Source organism: Mobula hypostoma, chromosome 29 (genome assembly GCF_963921235.1).
Source record: "Mobula hypostoma chromosome 29, sMobHyp1.1, whole genome shotgun sequence".
NCBI classification, from domain to species: Eukaryota; Metazoa; Chordata; class Chondrichthyes; order Myliobatiformes; family Myliobatidae; genus Mobula; species Mobula hypostoma.
Genome location: NC_086125.1, coordinates 1,612,646 through 1,634,741, shown reverse-complemented (window position 1 = coordinate 1,634,741; position 22,096 = coordinate 1,612,646). Strand labels below are relative to the sequence as shown.

Below are 22,096 nucleotides of genomic sequence, written 5' to 3'. Positions count from 1 at the left end.
TGGCTATAACAACCCCAGCACATTGCATAGGCCCTCTGTGGTTTGGCTGACAAATCATTTGAAGAAAAACAGGCACGGTTATTAATAAGGTCCACAGTTTGGTATCCTGAAGCTGGAGATGTCCGGAAATGGAATGTTCTTTATATGTGTTATCTCAATACCAAGGGGCAAATAAGATGTTCAGGACCACAGGGACCAAATGAATGGTAAATAGGCAGTGACGTTTCTTTGTACAGAGGTCACCGACTGTCTGAAATTCTTTACTGAGTTCCTGGACACAAGCTGAGGTGATCAAGATGCTTGGGTAAAGCACCACTATCTTCTTGGCTCATCCCACCAGAAGCTGAGGTTGCCTTGACTGTCAAATAGTATGGTGATTCAGATGAAAGGTGACTTGGTAGAAGTGAACAGCCAGAAATTTTTCCCGAGAGCAGAAATGGTTAATATGAGGAGGTGCATTTTAAGGTGATTGGAGGAAAGCATAGTGTGGATGTCAGAAGTAAGTTTTAATTTTAACCCAGGGAGTGGTGGATGGTTGAAGTGCCCTGCCAGGGGTAGTGGTAGAGACAGTGCATTAGGGGTATTTAAGAAACTCATATATAGGCAATTGGATGAGAGAAAACTGGAAGGCTAGATTGATCTAGGAGTGAGGAAAAAAGGCTGACACAACATCGTGGGCTGAAAGGCCTGTACCGTTCCATGTTCTGTATTCTATAATGTCTTGAAATAAACCGCCCAAAGGTGGCCAGATGAGAATCAGCAAGCTGAGTGTCTGTGGACAAATTCACAGAGACACCAAGACCTATTCTAACCACGAGGGCGCTCTTCCTTACGACATGTGACAGGACTGGCAGGCCACATGCAGGATGCCTCTCAACATGCTGAAGAGTCTCCCATTCCCTCCATCCTTGCATAAATCTACATGAATCCTTGCCTCAGCAAAAAATTAAGGAGAAATCAGCAGAAGTAAGGAGAATAATTTCTTACTTCATTCTGCACCTCGCACATGTATGTCACAAAAAACAGAATGCTGCTCCATTAGAGACGCACTTTGCTGCAAGGGTGGGTGGGTTGCCAAGGCAACTGTGATTATACAAGTGTGACCCTGAGTGTCAACTTGACCTGGAACACGAACAGCAAAGCTGGATGAAATGCCCTAGCACACCGTAATAGCAACACTTACATTCCGAGTGGAGGGATGGTGTAGTAGTTAAATATCCAATGGCTGAGTTCGAATCTCACTTACAGATGCTGGAGAACTTAATTTCTGCTAATTCAATTTAACAGATTCAGAGCAATAATGGTGACTATGAAGGCGGATGTTCCTAGCCACCCATTTACTGTTGCGCTCTGAACAGGAGTTCACAGAATGTATTTGAAAGGGAGAATAGAAAATTCTCCTGCTGGTGTGTTTAGTGCTACCAGCCAGGGATGAATTTCAGAATCTGAATCATTATCACTGACTTACAGCATTGTGCAAAAGTCTTAGACATGTACTGTATACCCAGATAAGACTTTTGCACAAGTCCTGGAGCAATTTCACATATTGCACTGTACTGGTGCTGCCAAAAAAAAAACAAATTTCATGATCTATGTGAGTGATGATAAACCTGATTCTGATACAGGTCTCTATTGTGGACTGAGAGTGGGAAGGGAGCATGGAGACAGGAATCGTGATTGGGAAAAGGGGAAGGGAGAGCGGAGGGAGTGGGAAGCACCAGATATATTCTGTAATGATATAACAAGGCTGTGTGAGTCCACACCTGCGTCACCCCACAATCCTGGCACTCCTTCTCTGCCACCTGTCCCACACCTCTCCCATGGTGCTTCTCCTTTGCCATTCCCAACATCCTTGGCTCCTGCTGGATTTACAAATTTGCTCTCCACTCTACTTTGACAAACAGTCCTGTGTGAAAGTCCTTAGGCACCCTAGTTATATACAATATATGTGTCTAAGGCATTGCATAGTATTGTATGTTATGAAAATTGTTGTTTTGTGTAGCAAAAACACAAATTGCTACAAATTAGAAATATACATAGTGCAGAAAGGATTAACGAGCTGGTGATGGGTTTCATAGATCATTCAGAAATCTGATGGTGGAGAGGAAGAAGCTGTTCCTGAATCGTTGTGTGAGTACCTCCTTCCTGGTAATGGTACCCAGAAGGGAGCATGTCCTGGATAGGGAAGGTCCTCAGTGATCGATCTCACTTTCCTGAGGTATCACCTTTTGAGGATGTGCCCGATGGTGAATTTCTGTTCTGATGAGTGGTCTTCGATGGGAAACATTAACTTTCTTTCTCCACCGATGTTGCCCGACCTGCTGAACATTGCTCACCTTTTCTGTTTTGGTCTCAGACTTTTAGCGTTGTTTCTTTAAAATCTATTTTCACGAACTTCAAGGCTCAGACCACCCCTTATTTGGTCTGGTCTACATGTGAGTCCAGACCCACAGCATCATGTGAGAATATCTCTGGAGCACTGGGAACTAATTTGTAAACTGTTGTTTAAGGAAAGATGTTCCACTGGAAACTTTCTAGAAAGATTCAGAAGGATGATCACAAATATAAGGGGCTTATCCGACAAGGAACAGATGTCAGTAAAGTAAATTAGCTGGTCATAGGGTTCAGGAAAGAGGGTTTTGCAGATGCTTCTGTTCAAATAAACAGTGCTGAGATTGAAAAGCTTGAAAGCTTCAGTTTGGTATGAGTGAAAATCACCAACAGCTGTCCTGGTCCAATTACGTTAACACCACGGTCAAAAAAGCAGATCAGAGCATCTACTTCCTTAGGAGGGTAAAGAAAGTCAGCATGTGCCCTTTGACCATCACCGGTTTTTATTCATACACTGTATACAGCAACCTACCTGAGCGCATCACAGCCTGGTACGACAACTGCCCTGCCTGCGATCACAAGAAACAGCTCAGCACAAGACAAAAACCAGCCTTCCTCAACGCAAACAACAGGGATTCTGCAGATGCTGGAAATTCAAGCAACACACATCAAAGTTGCTGGCGAACGCAGCATCTCTAGGAAGAGGTACAGTCGACGTTTCGGGCCAAGGGTCCTGACGAAGGGTCTCGGCCCGAAACGTCGACTGTATCTCTTCCTAGAGATGCTGCCTGGCCTGCTGCGCTCACCAGCAACTTTGATGTGTGTTGCTTCCTCAATGGTCTCTGCCTACTCTTCTCATTGTAGACAATATAATCAAGGACCCCATCTTGAAGCAACACACATCAAAGTTGCTGGTGAACGCAGCAGGCCAGGCAGCATCTATAGGAAGAGGCGCAGTCGACGTTTCAGGCCGAGACCCTTCGTCAGGACTAACTGAAGGAAGAGTGAGTAAGGGATTTGAAAGCTGGAGGGGGAGGGGGAGATGCAAAATGATAGGAGAAGACAGGAGGGGGAGGGATGGAGCCGAGAGCTGGACAGGTGATAGGCAAAAGGGGATACGAGAGGATCATGGGACAGGAGGTCCGGGAAGAAAGACGGGGGGCGGTGACCCAGAGGATGGGCAATAGGTATATTCAGAGGGACAGAGGGAGAAAAAGAAGAGTGAGAGAAAGAATGTGTGCATAAAAAAGAGTAACAGATGGGGTACGAGGGGGAGGTGGGGCCTAGCGGAAGTTAGAGAAGTCAATGTTCATGCCATCAGGTTGGAGGCTACCCAGACGGAATATAAGGTGTTGTTCCTCCAACCTGAGTGTGGCTTCATCTTTACAGTAGAGGAGGCCGTGGATAGACATGTCAGAATGGGAATGGGATGTGGAATTAAAATGTGTGGCCACTGGGAGAACCTGCTTTCTCTGGCGGACAGAGCGTAGATGTTCAGCAAAGCGGTCTCCCAGTCTGCGTCGGGTCTCACCAATATATAAAAGGCCACATCGGGAGCACCGGACGCAGTATATCACCCCAGTCGACTCACAGGTGAAGTGATGCCTCACCTGGAAGGACTGTTTGGGGCCCTGAATGGTGGTAAGGGAGGAAGTGTAAGGGCATGTGTAGCACTTGTTCCGCTTACACGGATAAGTGCCAGGAGGGAGATCAGTGGGGAGGGATGGGGGGGACGAATGGACAAGGGAGTTGTGTAGGGAGCGATCCCTACGGAATGCAGAGAGAGGGGGGGAGGGAAAGATATGCTTAGTGGTGGGATCTTGAACATTCTTCTCCCCTCTGCTATCGAGTAGAAGATACAAAATCCCTAAAGTACAAACCACCAGGCTCAGGAACAGCTTCTATCCTGAATAACAGACACACAATTCTGGAGCAACTCGCAGGTCAGACAGTATCTGTGGAAGGGAATAAAGAATCAACATTTTGAATAGAGACCCTTCATTAGGACAGCTTGTATCCTGCCGTTATAAGACTATTGAATAGTATCCTAATACAATAAGACGGACTCCTGTCCTGACGATTTACTTCATTGTCTTCCTGCAAGATACTTTCTGTGTCACTGTAACACTTTATTCTGTATCCTGTATCACTTTGATGCATGGTTGTAATGAAGTGATCTGTATGGGTGGCATTCCAATGAAAGCTTTTCACTCACCTCAGCAAACTTGATAATCATAAACCAATTTGGACCCTCTTTTGGAAAGCCATCTGAAGCATCGTATGTGCACAGCGATGGTTGGAACATCTCCCGTTAATCGAGAAATTGCAGTTTCTCCTCAATAACCTCGACAATAAACCCACAAAGAATATTTGCACAAGGACAGGTGTCAGTAAGCTCCAGGGTGGCTGAGATGTATGTGATTCCCTGGAGCAGGCACCCCAGAAATGTTGGGCCCAAGTGGTAGAATATTCCACCTAGATCCCCATAACTAAAGTGACCTTTGATAGAGTACTTCAGGTTAAAACATTTAAATTTTTCAAGCAAACCATATGTTACTTTGACAATAGTGCTCCGAAGAGATGGAAATAATTTGATAAATGAGATTTTGTTTTCAAAAAGCAATAGATTGGGGCTGTAAATGTGATGCACATTGAAGATTCAGGAGAAACTTTAGGTGGAATATTGATGGGAAATGGAACTGGTGAGCATATGGAGTGATAGAGGAAAGGGCGGGGGTGGGGGGGACACGTTCATGTGTGTTTGGATAAATGTGTAGCAGAAAGGATCCCAGACTCATGGAGTGATAGAGGAAAGGGCGGGGGACATGTACATGTGTGGTTGGATAAACACGTAGCAGAAAGGATCCCAGACTCATGGAGTGATACCACATGGAAAAAGGCCCTTCAGCCCAGTTCCCCCATGCTGGCCATTGCCTAGTTGAGCTGGTTCCATTTACCTATGTTTGGCCTGTATCGTTGTAAACCTTTCCTATCCATCTACCACTCAAATGTCACTATAATACCTGACTCGACCACTTGCTGTGGTTATCATTCCATACACCCAACAACCTCTGCCTTTTCAGATCCTTTTTAAATCCTTCCCCTACCCTGGGAGAAAAAAACATTCAGTTTTTGTGCCTGTCACGATTTTATAAACCTCCTTAAGATCATTCCTCAGCTTCCTACACTTCAAAGGAAAAAATAGTCCTAGTCAATCCTTAGAACTCAAATCTTACAATCCTGTAAGTCTTCCTTGCACCTTTCCAGTTTAATGACATCCTTCTTATAGCATGGTGAACCGAACTATTGGTAGCAATCCAAATGTGGGCTTTCCCATGCCTTGTAAGCTGTAACATCACCCCTGAATTCAATGCCTTGGCCAATGAAGGCAAACATGCCGAATGCCTTCTTCGCCATCCTGTGTTGGAAGGAGGACTGGAAGTAGGTGCTGATAGAGTGATCCAAGGACCAGGCTAACGTGAAGCATAAATACCAGTTTGGCCTCCTCTACTGCCACTGTTACATATTCATGTCCAGTGTACTTTAACCCTTACACGGTGCAGTCAAGCCTCCCTGTGTGTTACATACTGAACATAAAGGGCATTCTGGGTAGGAACTTACAGGTAAATAAAGAGCTGCTCCTTCGTTCTTCCCATGATGACTGACTACAGGATGACAAGTGTTCACATGATATTCATCGTTTTGTTCCCTTTGACAAGAAAAGTCCGTGTGCTACGTTGGGGTGCAGCACTGGGTCATGTGGGTGAACAAAGAGAAGACGCCACACGCAATAAGAAAACGGCCACAGGAAGTGTGGTGAGTGATAATCGGAGGGGAGAAAGAGAATGGGACAGTTAAATAAAACAAATAAGAGAGGAAGAGAGACAGATGAGATTCGTTAACATTCCTGGGATGTGATTGTTTTTGAAAATGGTGACAAAATTTGGGAATATGGGGCTGTATAATGAAACAACAGAGCAATAGACTTCATACACTGAAAGATTTGAATATTTTGCACTAACAAATCAAATTTCAGATGATATTCATGTTCCAACTCATCTGACTGTGAAGTGGTGCAAAAACGTTTAATTTATTATGCAGTCTAGTGCGAGCTGCTAAGCCTGACGATAAGCTGAGCTTTGGTGGTGGTGTGGATAAAAAAAAATGGATTGAAGAAAAAGATCAATTAAATGATACAATAAAAATGTGTAGCAAGAAGAAACCAGATAGACATTCCAAGGAAAAGCTGCTAGAAATCAAAGAGTACCCACATGCAAAGCAGAGACCAGCATTTCTTTTGGGAAAAATATGACTGCGAAAGTATCTGGGACCCCGAAAAGTGGCAGGCAGCCTTTTGTCCCTTTCTGGCAGGAGTTCACTACTGGAGGAAATAAGACGGCCTATGCTTCAGATTTGGAGAGAGCAGTTCTCAAGTGAAGAACTGCAGATCCACGACAGAGAATAAAGGAAGAATATCTTGATGTACTCAGTCCTCAGTGCCAAAGTTTTGGTGGTGGCCGCCACACGACTAATACCTCCAATAGCTGACGATCTGGAAGCCTGTTAGAAAATAAAGAGAATGAAATATTTTTGGGTTGGGTTGCCAGTGGAAAATTGGAAGTAGGTGTATAATAACAGCAACAACCTTTGATCAGGATGGCAAGACAAAGACTTGTGTGACAGATGTTAGAGCAGGAACAGAATGAGTCAAGCTCTTTAGGAGAGAGTTTGGTGATGGCAAATGCGTTTTGATGTGCAGCGGTGATTTGATTCCAATACTGAAGGGGAACCAGAACAGCTTTCTGCCTCACCTCAGACGGTTAAAGAAGTTTGGTATTGGTCCCCAAATCCTAAGGACTTTCTACAATGGCACAAGTGAGAGCATCCTGACTGGCTGCATCACTGCCTGGTATGGGAACTGTACCTCCTTTAATTGCAGGACTCTGCAGAGAGTGGTGCGGACAGCCCAGCGCGTCTGTAGTTGTGAACTTCCCATGATTCAGGACATTTACAAAGACAGGTGTGTAAAAATAGCCCGGAGGATCATTGGGGACCCGAGTCACCCCAAACACAAACTGTTTCAGCTGCTACCATCCGGGAAACTGTACCGTAGCATAAGAGTCAGGACCAACAGGCTCTGGGACAGCTTCTTCCACCAGGCCATCAGACTGATTAACTCATGCTGATACAATTGTATTTCTATGTTATATTGACTGTCCTGTTGTACATACTATTTATTATAAATTATGCATTGCACATTCCTACAGAGCAGTAACGTAAAGATTTTTACTCCTCACATATATGAAGGCTGTAAGAAATAAAGTCAATTCAATCAGAAACAATAGCGCTGATAGACTTTGAAGACAAAGTGCTCTTGGAGGATCCAAGACAGGCAAAGAGGTGGAGGAAGAGATCAGAAACCTTTAAAGAAGGTTTAGAATGCAAGCAGAGATACCTGCTGCTTCTACATCAGAAGCTGACCAAGAAGTTTCCAGGAAACAGTCTTGCTTGAACCCTCATTGGGGGACGTTGACTTCAATAAGTTCTTCAACATGGGGAAAGTGTACTTGGACAAGCATCGATGATTGAAGAGGAGCTCAGTGAGGGATTGATGTCAACCAGCTGGTTCAGTCAATGGTTTTCAAGTAACTTAAGTAGACTAGGTAGTTACCCCTGTAGCCTGTGGTCTACCCCACATGAAGGGCTTGAGACATTTGCTGGTCTGGAGCTGAGGATTCCAACTCCTGCTTCACAGCTAGGAAACTACTTTGTTCTCATTCTATCACAGTAAGGGGATTAATAAAAAAGATTAATATTTTAGAAAAGCAAATATGGATGTGAAACTACTGCTGTTAGTCTCACTGCACTGAGTTCCTGAAATCCATCTGGCAATTAGCTCCCAGTAGGGTGGCCCAAGGTGGTGAGATTAAGGAGGAGGTCTCAGGCAAAGAGTGATCTAACCAAGTACTCAATATGGAGCAGCTGGAAGAAGATGACAATTGCAGTGAAGGCAGAGGAATCTCCAGCAGTGAAGGGTCCCCTGGTCTCCACGTCACTGAACCTGACCCTGACCTGTCAAGGAGAACGTGGTGGCTGCCCGTGCACCAGCCTTCCTGCGTGAAACAAAGTCTCGCATAGGTGCTCTGCATTCAGGGAATCCACCCTAACATCCTGATATAATAGATGCATCACATCTAGTATCTTGTACCACATCTAGTATTATGTAGCCTGCTCATACCCAGTGGCCAAGCTTCATTCAATTACTTTAAACAGGGGCTTTACTGGATCATATACTGGTCAGGAGAGAGGTGTGAAAGTTTTGCAGAAAGTTGAAGGAAAAACATTTTAACTGTTCTAAAGAGATTTCAGCTGGAAGTTTGGATTGGTGAAGCTAGGTTTGTTTGCCATGGAGAGCATAGGACATTTGATATAGATTGGCAGGACCGAGGATAGTTTTTGACGAGCAAGTAGAGAAAAACAGTTCCCATGAGCAGGACATAAAGATTTAAAGTGAGGCAAAAGACAAATGATTTTTTAGAAAAAAGACAGAGAGCAGATGATGGAAACAAAGCGAAAAGGAGCTGGAGGGACAGTAATCTGATGGGACAACAGGAAATCGATGAATGGCCTCCTTCTGTACTCTAATAACATAGGCTCAGGAGCTAATATTTAATTAAAAGACTTTTAATTATTCTGGTCAATGCCAAGCAGTCTTGTCAAAAGGATCTATTGATCGTACTCAGGTTAACCTCCATTTCATATCTATTGACCTAGCAATCAGCCGAATGTCCTGTCCTGAACAAACAAATCATGGATTCAATTATTTGATTTTATTATTCAAGATAACAGGTCCTGCTGCACCACTCTATTACACCCACGGGTCCAATTAACCCACTAACCCATACGTGGGAGGAACTGGAGCACCCATACGAACCCCATGCCGTCAGTTCCGGAGAGTTAACAGCTAAGATAATGGAAGGCAGGGGGGGCATCGGAGCTGACTGCTCCAGAAACAGCAAAAGAGCAGAGACATGTGCACAGGGGACAATCTCCCTCTAAAGGAATGACTCACAGCCAGAATGAAATGAAACATCTTGAACTGTGTCAGGAAAAATGGGCTGTTAGACAAAGAGCTGGTAAAATTCAGGCATAATGGTGAGACTGTGGCCCATTCTGGTCAGCTGGATATAGGAAGGATGTCAATAAGCTAGAACGAGTGTGAAGAAGATTCAGTGGAATGCTACTGGGACTGGTCAGCTTGACATAGAAAGAGAGACTGCATAGGCTGGGATTCTTTTTTCCACCCAGAGCATAGGAGGCTGAGGTGTGATCTTACAGAGCTTTAGAAAACCATGAGGGACATCAACAAGGTGAGGCTCGCCCAAAATGTCAGCTGATCATTCCTCTCCAAAAAACTCTCAAAAATTTTTACAAATGTACTGTGGAGAGCATTTTAACTGCCTGCATCACCGTCTGGTATAGGGGGAGTTACTGCACAGGATTGAAATAAGCTGCAGGGATTTGTAAATTTAGTCAGCTCCATCATGGGCACTGGCCTCTGTAGTATCGAGGACATCTTCAAGGAGCAATGCCTCAAAAAGGCAGCAGCCATCATCAAGGGCCCCAACAGCCAGCTCATGCCTTGCTCCCATTATTACCATCAAGGAGGAGGCAAAGGAGCCTAAAGACATACACTCAGTGATTCAGGAACAGCTTCTTCCCTTCTGCCATCTGCTTTATCAATGGACATTGAACCTGTGAACACTACCTCACTACTTTTTTTAATTTCCATTTTTCCACTACAAATGTAATTTAATTATTTATATCTACCCTAATTCACAGTTTTTCTCTATTATTATGTTTTGCATAGTATTGCTGCCGCAGAGACATATGCCGGTGATATGAAACGTGATTCTGACTCTGCCTGACATGTAACTTGTGTGTGTTGCTCTGGATTTGCAGCAACTGTTGCGGGGGACCCTTTTGGATGGGGGTGGGGGGAGTCTAAAACCAAAAGGCAGAAGTTTTTGGTGAAAGTGGAAGAATTCAAAGGGACCTGAGAGGCAATCATTGAAAAGAGAGGGTGGATAGTGGGTACATGAGACAAGCTGCAAAGAAAATGGCAGAAATGGGTACAATCACAATGTTTAAAACACATTTAGACAGCTGGAAGGATTTAGGGATATGGGCCAAGTTTGGGGAAATGGGAGTAGCTCGATTAGATGACTTGGTTAGCATGGATATGTTGGGCCAAAGGGCCGCTGTCCCTGCTGTATGCCTCTCAGTACAACATACTGTTATACCCTCAGGGTTAGCAGCCCACCTTTTGCTCGATTGTCCTACCAGGTGATTTTAGGATTGCTGACAGGTTTGTATTGAAAGGGAACCTCTCTATTAGATAAATCAGCTGTTCGCTATGAAAATTGTATTGAATGTCCTAGGATATGCAATAAAAGCAGAAATTTTTGGCAAACCCAGCAGCTCAGGCCGCATCAGAGAGTTAGTCAGTACAGAAGTGGGCCATTCCGCCCAATGGTCTAGGCCGCCCATTATTTTCACCTGAACTAGTCCCATTTGCTCGGGTTTGGCCCATATCCCTCTGAACCTTTCCTATCCATGTATCCGTCCACATATCTTTTAAGCTTCCTCTTAAATTTCATTCCATACAGAGGCCACTCTCTGAGCGAAAAAGATGCCCCTCAGGTTCTGATTGAATCTCTCGCCACACCTTAACCCCCTACCCACTAGTTCTTGACTGGGGAAAGAATGTGTGCATTCCCCTTATGCCTCTCGTAATTTTATACACCTCTGTATGTTCGCCCCTCATTTTCCTGCACTTCAATGAGAAAAGTCACATCCTGCTCAACCTTCCACAACTCCCTCCCTTGGTTCCCAGCAACAGCCACGCAAATCTCCTCTGCACTCTTTCCATACTAATGGACTCTACCTGTAGCAGGGTAATTAAAACTGTACATAAAAATCCAAATGTTCAATAGACTCAGCAACATCTTGTACAATTGCAGCACAACATTCCAACTTCTATACTCAATGCTCTGCCTGATGAGGTTCAGCATGCTGAAGGCTTCTTTATCACCCTGCGTGCCTATGATGACACTTACAGGAAACCACGGATCAACACATTGATGTAATCATGAAGAGGACATACCAGCAACTATACTTCATTAGGAGTTTGAGGAGATTTGGTATGACACCAAAGGCTCTGGCAAAGTTTCTGACTGGTTGCTTCACCACCGATATGGAGGGGTTAATGCATAGTATTGAAAAGGTTGTAAACTCATTCAGCTCCTCCACGGGAACAAACCTCCACATCATTGAGAACATTGTCAAAAGGCAGCATCCTTTAATAAGGACCCTTACCATTCATGGTTTGCCCTCTTCTCATTACTATTATCAGAGAGGAAACCCAGGAGCCTGAAGATCTACACTCAACATTTTAGGAACAGCTCTTTCCTCTCCTCCATCAGATTCCTGAACTGTCCATGAACATCACTGAGGAGGAGGAGAAGATGGCGGCGCGACACAGCGCGCGCGGTCACTCCGGTGAACGATATCTGTAAGCTGTTTAGTAGGGGCTGTGCACAATCCTGATCTGATGGAGACAGACATGAGAGAACGGAGGAACATCTGGAGAAACTTCTGAAATGCCTTTTTCACTGCCGCTGTCACTGTGTGATCCTGAATCTCCGGAGGGGAAGGCCCCGAGTCCTCGACTTTGCTTGTTGCCCGGCGGCCGGGACGGGGTCGAAGCGCTTGGCAGAGATGGTGCTTGGTGTCGAAGGGCTGGTCGGAGGCTCGAAGTTTTCAGACGGACTCAGAGTCAGCTGTGGTCGGGTGCTTCCAATGCATCGACAGTTGTTGGTGCCTGGAGGTTTATGGCAGAGTTCCTCCCTTCTGCTGCCTGCTACCAGGGACTATCGGGAGTCGATCGGAACTTTGAGACTTTTTTTTAACCGTTCCTACGGTCTGCTCTTTATCAAAGTGCGGTATTGCTTTGCACTGCTGTAACTATATGTTATAATTATGTGGTCTTGTCAGTGTTAGTCTTTGGTTTGTCTTTTTTTTGTGATATCACTCTGGAGGAACATTGTATCATTTCTTAATGCATGCATGCATTTCTAAATGACAATAAACGAGGACTGAGTGTCCTCATAATCTAATCTAATCTAATGAAATATATTCCTCTTTTGTACTGATTAGTTTTTGTAATTTACAGTAATTTTTACAGTTTGTCTTACACTGCACTGCTGCCACAAAACAACAAACTTCATAACATGTGTCAGTGATATAAACCTGATTCTGTTTCTTTTCTACTTGGACCAAGAACCATGTACTTGGAGCATAAAACAGGAGCACCATAGAGGGATCAGAAGTGGAGAGGGTGAGCAATTTCAAGTTCCTAGCTGTCAGGATCTCTGAGGATCTAATCTGGTCACAACATATCGATGCAGCTATAAAGAAGGCAAGACAGTGGCTATATTTCATTAGGAGTTTGAGGAGATTTGGTTGGTCACCTACAACTTCTACAGATGTATGGTGGAGAGCATTCTGACTGGCTGCATCACCGTGTCTGGTATGGGGGTGGGGGCTGCACAGGATGCAAGTAAGTTGCAGAAAGTTGTAAAATTAGTCAGCTCCATCATAGGTACTAGCCTCCATAATGTCCAAGACATCTTCAAGGAACAGCTCCTCAAGAAAGTGGTCTTCATCATTAAGGACCTCCACCACCCAAGACATGCCTTCTTCTCATGGTTACCATCAGGGAGGAGGTACAGGAGCCTGAAGACTCACACTGAGCAGTTCAGAAACAGATTCTTCCCCTTTGCCATCCAATTTCTAACTGGACGTTGAACCCATGAACACTACCTCACTACTTTTTACTTCTGTTTCTGCACTATTTATTTTATTTAACTTTTTAACACTGGCGCCGGGTGAAGTTAAGGTGGTGCCAAACGGCGACTCCTTTGCTTGTATCTTCAGAAACAGCTCTATTTCCATCTTTAATATCTTTATCTTTCCCCTTCAAGGTTCTTTTGAAGACCCTGACCTGGAGTTAGATGCTGACTTCCGTTCTTTGCGGGAACGGGACCCACTCTCAGGGTTCCATAACTGGCCATTGTTTGGCATGCCAAGGATTCGGCCCGAGAGTCCGGCTCGAATTCCTAAGTCTAAGATCTCAGGGCTCTGGAGATGGGCAGATCGAGGGTTGGTGTCACGGCAGGGGACATCGGGGGTGTCAGGATATCTGCTGTGGGCTCGAAGACCCGAGATCTTTGTGAGCTTCTGGCACAGAGCTCGGAAAAAGCGACCTAATGGACTTCTAACATCGTAAACCAGCTAGTTGTTTGTTATGTCTCTCCGCTCGCTGGGAAAATACGGAGACTCCTCCTTCTCCCTTATTTGGGAGAGAGAGAACCTGCGGTAGGTATGTCCAATGCCGGGTGTAACGTGTAGTCTTTGGGGTAACTGCAAGTCTGTGTCTTTGCTATTGCTTTGCTCACGCTGAGAGCTCGGTGGTGGGGCTGATGCTAGCTTTTGTTTTACCGGTGGGGGGAGGGGGGATTGTTGCTCACTGCTGCTTACGCGCGGGATGGAGGGGAGCTGGGGGAGACTTTGGGGTTCTCACATTTATCTGTCGTTCATTCTTTGGGGCACTTCTCTGTTTTCGTGGATGTTTGTGAAGAAAAAGCATCTCAGGATGTATACTGTATACATTTCTCTGACATTAAATTGGACCTTTGAACCTTAATATACATATATATTTACTAAAATTCTGTTTTTATTCTATATTTATCATGTATTGCACTGCAAAGTTAACAAATTTCAGAACATGTGCCGGTGATATTAAACCTGATTCTGATTCTGAGAATTAGGCCATTCGGCCCATCAAGGCTGCTCTGCCATTCCATCATGGATGATTTATTACCTCTCTCAAACCCAGTCTTCTGCCGTCTCCTAGTAACCTTTGACACCCTGTCTAATCAACAACCCATCCACCTAAATATACCTAATCACTAGTCCTCCACAGCTGACGGTGGCAATGAATTCCACAGATTCACTAACTTCTGGCTAAAGACATTCCTCCTCATCTGCGTTCCAAAGGGGCATCAGAGGCTGTACCCTCTGGTCCTAGACTCTCCCATAATCAGTAAATTTTCTTCATCTCTGTTCTAAAAGAATATCTTTCTACTCTGAGACTATGCTCTCTGATCCTAGACTTCCCCGCTGTAGGAAATATCCTCTTCCCCTCCACTCTATCTCAGCTTTTCAATATTCAATCAGTTTCAACGAGATCCCCACACCCCCACTCTTCTAAACTCAGTGAGTACAGGCTCAAAACCATCAAACACTCCTCGCGTGTTAACCCTTCCACTCCTGTGATCATTCTTGTGAACCTCCTCTGGAACTCATCAAAGCCAGCACATCCCTTCTTAGAAAAGAGGCCCAAAACTGTTCACAATACTCCAAGTGAGGCCTCACCAGTGCTTTATAAGTCCTCAACATTCTGAGACTTCAACATTTTTGCTTTTATATTCTAGTCCTTTTGAAATGAATGCTAACATTGCATTTGCCTTCCTCACCCTTGACTCAACTTGCAAATTAACCTGTAGGGAATCCAGCACAAGGTTTCCTAAGTCCCTCTGCACCTCTGATTTCTAACTTGCTTCAGTACAGAGAGAGAGAGAAGCAGAATTAACATTTCATTAGAATATTTAAATATTTCCCCCGTCTGGAGACATAGCTCAAATCCCAGGTGTGGAAAGACCTAACACTCAGGATTTTGCTATTTCACAGGACAGTTAAGACATTGTTCTGGCATCTCCAACTCTGTAATACTGGTGGATTTCCTTTCCTACACAGCATTAGTGAACCAGATGGGTTATTAATACACTCCAGCAATTTTGCAGTCAATTACTGACACTAACTTTTCATTCCAGATGTATATTAAATTCCCTACTGCAGAAGGATTTGAAGAAAATCTGGGTTATTTTTACACGAAAAATATTGCAAAGGTATGTTTGTTTCTGTCAAATAAAGATGCTGAACTCATACTTTTTATATTGAATAACAAGATTACTGCAACTATACTTTTTACCGGCTTTCCATAGCAATCTATTGACAAAATTCAACTCATTCTGAATACCACTGCTAGACTTTTAACCAAAAAAAGATGAGGCAGCATATCACTCCTGTACTAACTACTCTGCATTGGCTTCTTGTACTTTTTAGAATCGATTTTAAAGTTCTCTTATTTGTTGTTAATGCCCTCAGTGGACTAGATCCAGAGTACATCACAGAATCACTTTTGTTTTATAAACCTGCTCGAGCTCTCAGGTCTTCCACCAGTCTCTTAAATTTAAACAATCTCCCTCAAAAGATAACTGGCAGATTAGCTTTTTTGAACTAAACTACTCTCCTAAACTGTGGAACTCAATACCTAATACTCTTAAGGGATGTAGACTCAGTTGACACTTTTAGACTGCAAGTCTAAACCTATTTATATAACCTTGCTTTTAACAAGCATCTTTTTGTCTTTTATTTTCATGTTTATTTTTTCCTTTTTTTCATATTTATTCTTTGATCCCATTGTAAATCACTTCAAACTACATCATCTGTATGAAAAGTGCTCTATAATTAAAGTAACACACATCAAAGTTGCTGGTGAACGCAGCAGGCCAGGCAGCATCTATAGGAAGAGGCGCAGTCGACGTTTCAGGCCGAGACCCTTCGTCAGGACTTCCTTCAGTTAGTCCTGACGAAGGGTCTCGGCCTGAAACGTCGACTGCGCCTCTTCCTATAGATGCTGCCTGGCCTGCTGCATTCACCAGCAACTTTGATGTGTGTTGCTTGAATTTCCAGCATCTGCAGAATTCCTGTTGTTTGCCTATAAAGTTCTAGTTATCATTTATTCATTCGAGCCTCTGCATTATCATAGTATCAATATTGTTCACACTCATGTGAGCTTTTTCTATCAACCAAGCATTCATTGGAAACTGCTAAATGGGGTTTATTGTTTCTAAACGCCTTCAAACTCTGATAATTAAGATTAATACAAATCTACCAGCTGTACTGTGTATGTATTAAGGAACAGTTGTGTTAATTGCAACTGTTTCATGTTTAGAACTCAGTTCAAGTAGAGTGCTCCCTCTGTTGGCTGTAATTGCAATTACATGATGATTAAAAAAATTAGACAACACATTAACAGAGCCTTCCAGCCCAACAAGTCCACGCCATCTAATTACAAATGTGACACATACCTACTAGCCTGCATGTCTTTAAAATGACTAATTAACCTAATAACTGTACGTCATTGCAATGTGGGAGGAAACCAAAGTACCTGGAGGAAATCCATACAGTCGTGGGGGGAATGTACAAATTCCTGTCAGAGCCTGGGTCATTGGCACTGTAATAACGTCACGCTAACCACTACACTGCTGTTCTGCCCCCAAATAAAGTCAGCAGCTGAACAGAAACATGCACCCTGGACCCACAATTTAAAAGTTTGATTATCTACTGACTGAGCTCCTCTAGATTCTTCCCCCTTCCTTTCCAGTCCCGATGAAGGTGCTCAGCCTGAAATGTCGACTGTTTATAGATGCTGCCTGACCTGGTGAATTTGTCCAGCATTTTGTGCATTACACTGGAAAACAGACAACTAATACCACCAAAACAGTAACAGAAAAAGCTGGAAACACCCAACAGGTCAGTCAGCCTCTATAGGAGGAGAAACATAATCAATATTTCCAGTCTAAGATCACCCATCAGAAAGGTCATCAGCCTGAGATGCTAACTCTATTTCTCTTTCCACAGATACTGTCTGAATTGTTCAGTGTTTCCAGCATTTTCTGTTATAGTTTCAGAATTCCAGCGTCTAAATCCGGAACTTTAACTTCTAATAAAAATGACCAAGAAATACACTCAGTGGCTACTTTGTAAGTTACACCCACTCGTTAATGCAAATATCTAATCAGCCAATCATATGGCAGCAACTCAATGCACAAAAGCATGCAGGCATGGTCAAGAGGTTCAGTTGTTGTTCAGACCAAACCTCAAGAATGGTGAAGGAATGTGATTTAACTGACTTTGACTATGTTGGTGCCAGATGGGGTGGCTTGAGCATCTCAGGGTCTATTGATTTTCTGAGTTTTACATGCCTAACAGTCTCTGGAGTTTACAGCGAATGGTGAGAGAAACAAAACAAAAATCCACTGAGCGACAGTTCTGTTGCTGAAAATGCCTTGTTAGTGAGAGAGGTTAGAGGACAATGGCCAGAGTGGCCAAAATCACAGGAAGGTGACAGTAACACAAAGAACCACGCATTTCAACAGTGGTGTGCAGAAAAACATATCTGAATGCACAACACGTCGAAACTTGTCAAACCATTGGATGGGCTACAGCAGCAGAAGACCCTAAACGTACACTCAGTGACTATTTTATCAGGTACAGGAACCACACAAGAAAGGGACAACCGAGCGTATACAGGTGGTCTTCTTTTTGTTACTGAATATAAAAACTCATAAAGATGGTAACATTAAACAAGTTGGATCACAAGTAGATGGCATGGACTTCACTTGGTTGGACGAGTACAGTAAGAATATCATCACCTTTCGGAACAAAGCAGCTAGCTTGATTGTCACCTACAGAACTGAACTCTCATGGCACAGAACAAAACCACTGCCCAGTGAGTTTATGTGTGCTCTTCGCAAGATAACCCCATTACCACAAGAGATTCTGCAGATGCTGGGAGTCCAAAGTAGCCCACACCAAATGCTGGAGAAACTCAGTTCTGATGAAAGGTCTGACCTGCTGAGCTCCTCTAGCATTTTCCATGTGTTTTGCAGGATATTCCCACCATTCCCTTGTTCCCGCCGCCTAGCCTAAGAAGTTAATTTCCCTCAGGTCCTATTCAATACCCTCTTGAAACCACCCCCCCCCACCCTCAAAAGCTCTACTAACCACAAGATGTCGTGCAGCAACTCAATCAGACTACTCCAATCAAACACCAAACCTGAGACCTCTATCAGGGCCGCAGGTACATTGGAACACCATCACCTGCAGTTTCCCCGCCAAGTCAGACACTGCCCTGACTCGGAAGTATATCGAAGCCAGTCCTGTGTCATCACTGGGTATAAATCCCAGATCTGCCTCCCCAAGCGCACAGTGGGAGGACCTTCATTAGTCTCCATTCAGGAGGCAGCAGTGGAAGGCATGAGCAGGTTCAAATGCCAGGGCAGCCACATTCGAGAGGATCTATCCTGGGCCCAACATTGATGCAGTCATGAAGAAGGAATGCCAGCCACTCTACTTCATTAGGAAATCGAGGAGATTTGGTCCTGTCCGTCAGCAAAGATTGGCAAATGTCCACAAATATACTGGAAGAGCATTCAGTCAGAAGTAGCCTCCAATGCACAAGTTTGCAGAGGGTGGTAGATTCAGCCAGGTCCAGCACAGACACAAGTCACCCTGCTCTCTTCAAGAGGCAGTGCATTAAAAAGGCCACATTCATCATTAAAATCCTTCACTGGCTGAGACATGTCTTCTTCATATTACTAACATAGGGGAGGAGGTACAGGAGTGGAAGGCTCACCCTGAATGGTTTCAACAACAGCTTCTTCCCGTCTGCCATCAGATTTCCCAACAGTCCATGAACCCATAAACACCAATCATCTTTCGCAATATTCATTGATTTTTGTAACTTATAGTAACTTTTATATATTGTACTGTACTGCTACCACAAGAAAACAAACTTATGAAATATGTTAGTGATAATAAACCTGATTCTGATTCATCACCACCGTCTGGACATTACTAGCATCACTCACACTCTTTTAATGAACAGGAAAATTGTCATAAAATTCCTTTAAGTGTCTTTTTTAAGCTTTACATCAACCACCAGAGAACTTGGCGGTCAAGACTGTTGGATTCTAATAAACACACCCTGGGTCATTAATATCATTGGGCTGCATCTCTAACCATTCTCATAAATCATGCACAAGTGTAGACAGCTGTTGGACTACACCTGGAGCGTAGAGGAATGAGGGGAGATCTCCTGATATGTTGGCTGTCCATCGTATCCAACAACGAGTTTGATTTCTGCAGATCTGTTGTGTGTTTGTAGGTGGCTGCTGAGTCCAAGTTGTGAGCGACATAGACGCCCACAATAAGGACTTGAGAACTGTGCTGGATCAGGAAATGGGGCTTCTGCTTTTGCTTTCCTTCTTTGTTGGGCAGCGTTTAGTACTGCTTGGTGTCTCTCCTCCAGGTTGTTGAGAGCGGTTCTAACCAAAGCTGACCAGCCACTTTGGTCTTGTGCACCCTGCTCCAGCTGTTTTGGTCAAGCCCAGCGAATGTGTGCAATGTTCGCTCTCACACAGCCTTTGAATCTCTGACAGGGCCTTGATTCCTCTTGCCCAGTGACAGCTCACCGTGTAGTAGCTGGTTAGAGATTTGGGGACTCCTTCATTCGTGTGACATGGACTGTCCTCCAAGCTGTGCTTTTATTAGCACAGCCTCAACACTCATGGTCCCTGCCCTGCCGAGGCCTCTAGGTTTGTGACTTGGTCCTGCCAACCGATGCCAAGGAACACATACAGAATTCCTTTAGCATTTTCAGGTGTCTTCTGTATCTAGTCCAGGTTTCACATCCATACAGGAGACAGCTGAGGATAGGCGGATGTGGTGTTGGTTCAACACAGATGATTGAAGTTGAACAACAGGAATTCTGCAGATGCTGGAAATTCAAGCAACATACATCAAAGTTGCTGGTGAACGCAGCAGGCCAGGCAGCATCTATAGGAAGAGGCGCAGTCGACGTTTCAGGCCGAGACCCTTCGTCAGGACTAACTGAAGGAAGAGTGAGTAAGGGATTTGAAAGCTGGAGGGGGAGGGGGAGATGCAAAATGATAGGAGAAGACAGGAGGGGGAGGGATGGAGCCGAGAGCTGGACAGGTGATAGGCAGAAGGGGATACGAGAGGATCATGGGACAGGAGGTCCGGGAAGAAAGACGGGGGGGGGGGGTGACCCAGAGGATGGGCAAGAGGTATATTCAGAGGGACAGAGGGAGAAAAAGGAGAGTGAGAGAAAGAATGTGTGCATTAAAAAGAGTAACAGATGGGGTACGAGGGGGAGGTGGGGCCTAGCGGAAGTTAGAGAAGTCAATGTTCATGCCATCAGGCTGGAGGCTACCCAGACGGAATATAAGGTGTTGTTCCTCCAACCTGAGTGTGGCTTCATCTTTACAGTAGAGGAGGCCGTGGATAGACATGTCAGAATGGGAATGGGATGTGGAATTAAAATGTGTGGCCACTGGGAGATCCTGCTTTCTCTGGCGGACAGAGCGTAGATGTTCAGCAAAGCGGTCTCCCAGTCTGCGTCGGGTCTCACCAATATATAAAAGGCCACATCGGGAGCACCGGACGCAGTATATCACCCCAGTCGACTCACAGGTGAAGTGATGCCTCACCTGGAAGGACTGTTTGGGGCCCTGAATGGTGGTAAGGGAGGAAGTGTAAGGGCATGTGTAGCACTTGTTCCGCTTACACGGATAAGTGCCAGGAGGGAGATCAGTGGGGAGGGATGGGGGGGACGAATGGACAAGGGAGTTGTGTAGGGAGCGATCCCTGCGGAATGCAGAGAGAGGCGGGGAGGGAAAGATATGCTTAGTGGTGGGATCCCGTTGGAGGTGGCGGAAGTTACGGAGAATAATATGTTGGACCCGGAGGCTGGTGGGGTGGTAGGTGAGGACCAGGGGAACCCTATTCCTAGTGGGGTGGTGGGAGGATGGAGTGAGAGCAGATGTACGTGAAATGGAGGAGATGCGTTTAAGAGCAGAGTTGATAGTGGAGGAAGGGAAGCCCCTTTCTTTAAAAAATGAAGACATCTCCCTCGTCCTAGAATGAAAAGCCTCATCCTGAGAGCAGATGCGGCGGAGACGGAGGAATTGCGAGAAGGGGATGGCGTTTTTGCAAGAGACAGGGTGAGAAGAGGAATAGTCCAGATAGTTGTGAGAGTCAGTAGGCTTATAGTAGACATCAGTGGATAAGCTGTCTCCAGAGACAGAGACAGAAAGATCTAGAAAGGGGAGGGAGGTGTCGGAAATGGACCAGGTAAACTTGAGGGCAGGGTGAAAGTTGGAGGCAAAGTTAATAAAGTTAACGAGTTCTGCATGCGTGCAGGAAGCAGCGCCAATGCAGTCGTCGATGTAGCGAAGGAAAAGTGGGGGACAGATACCAGAATAGGCACGGAACATGGATTGTTCCACAAATCCAACAAAAAGGCAGGCATAGCTAGGACCCATACGGGTGCCCATAGCTACACCTTTAGTTTGGAGGAAATGGGAGGAGCAAAAGGAGAAATTATTAAGAGTAAGGACTAATTCTGCTAGACGGAGCAGAGTGGTGGTAGAGGGGAACTGATTAGGTCTGGAATCCAAAAAGAAGTGTAGAGCTTTGAGACCTTCCTGATGGGGGATGGAAGTATATAGGGACTGGACATCCAAGGTGAAAATAAAGCGGTGGGGGCCAGGGAACTTAAAATCATCGAAAAGTTTAAGAGCGTGAGAAGTGTCACGAACATAGGTCGGAAGGGATTGAACAAGGGGTGATAAAACAGTGTCGAGGTATGCAGAACCGAGTTCGGTGGGGCAGGAGCAAGCTGAGACAATAGGTCGGCCAGGACAGGCAGGTTTGTGGATCTTGGGTAGGAGGTAGAAACGGGAAGTGCGGGGTGTGGGAACTATAAGGTTGG

The 22,096-nt window shown here is 44.8% G+C and overlaps 1 protein-coding gene across 2 annotated transcripts in view; it reads right to left on the bottom strand.

Moving 5' to 3' along the window:
* The window catches only part of LOC134339467 (collagen alpha-1(XI) chain-like), a 394,099-nt gene that overhangs the window by 92,014 nt on the left and 279,989 nt on the right, over positions 1–22,096 (bottom strand). The window lies entirely within an intron of this gene.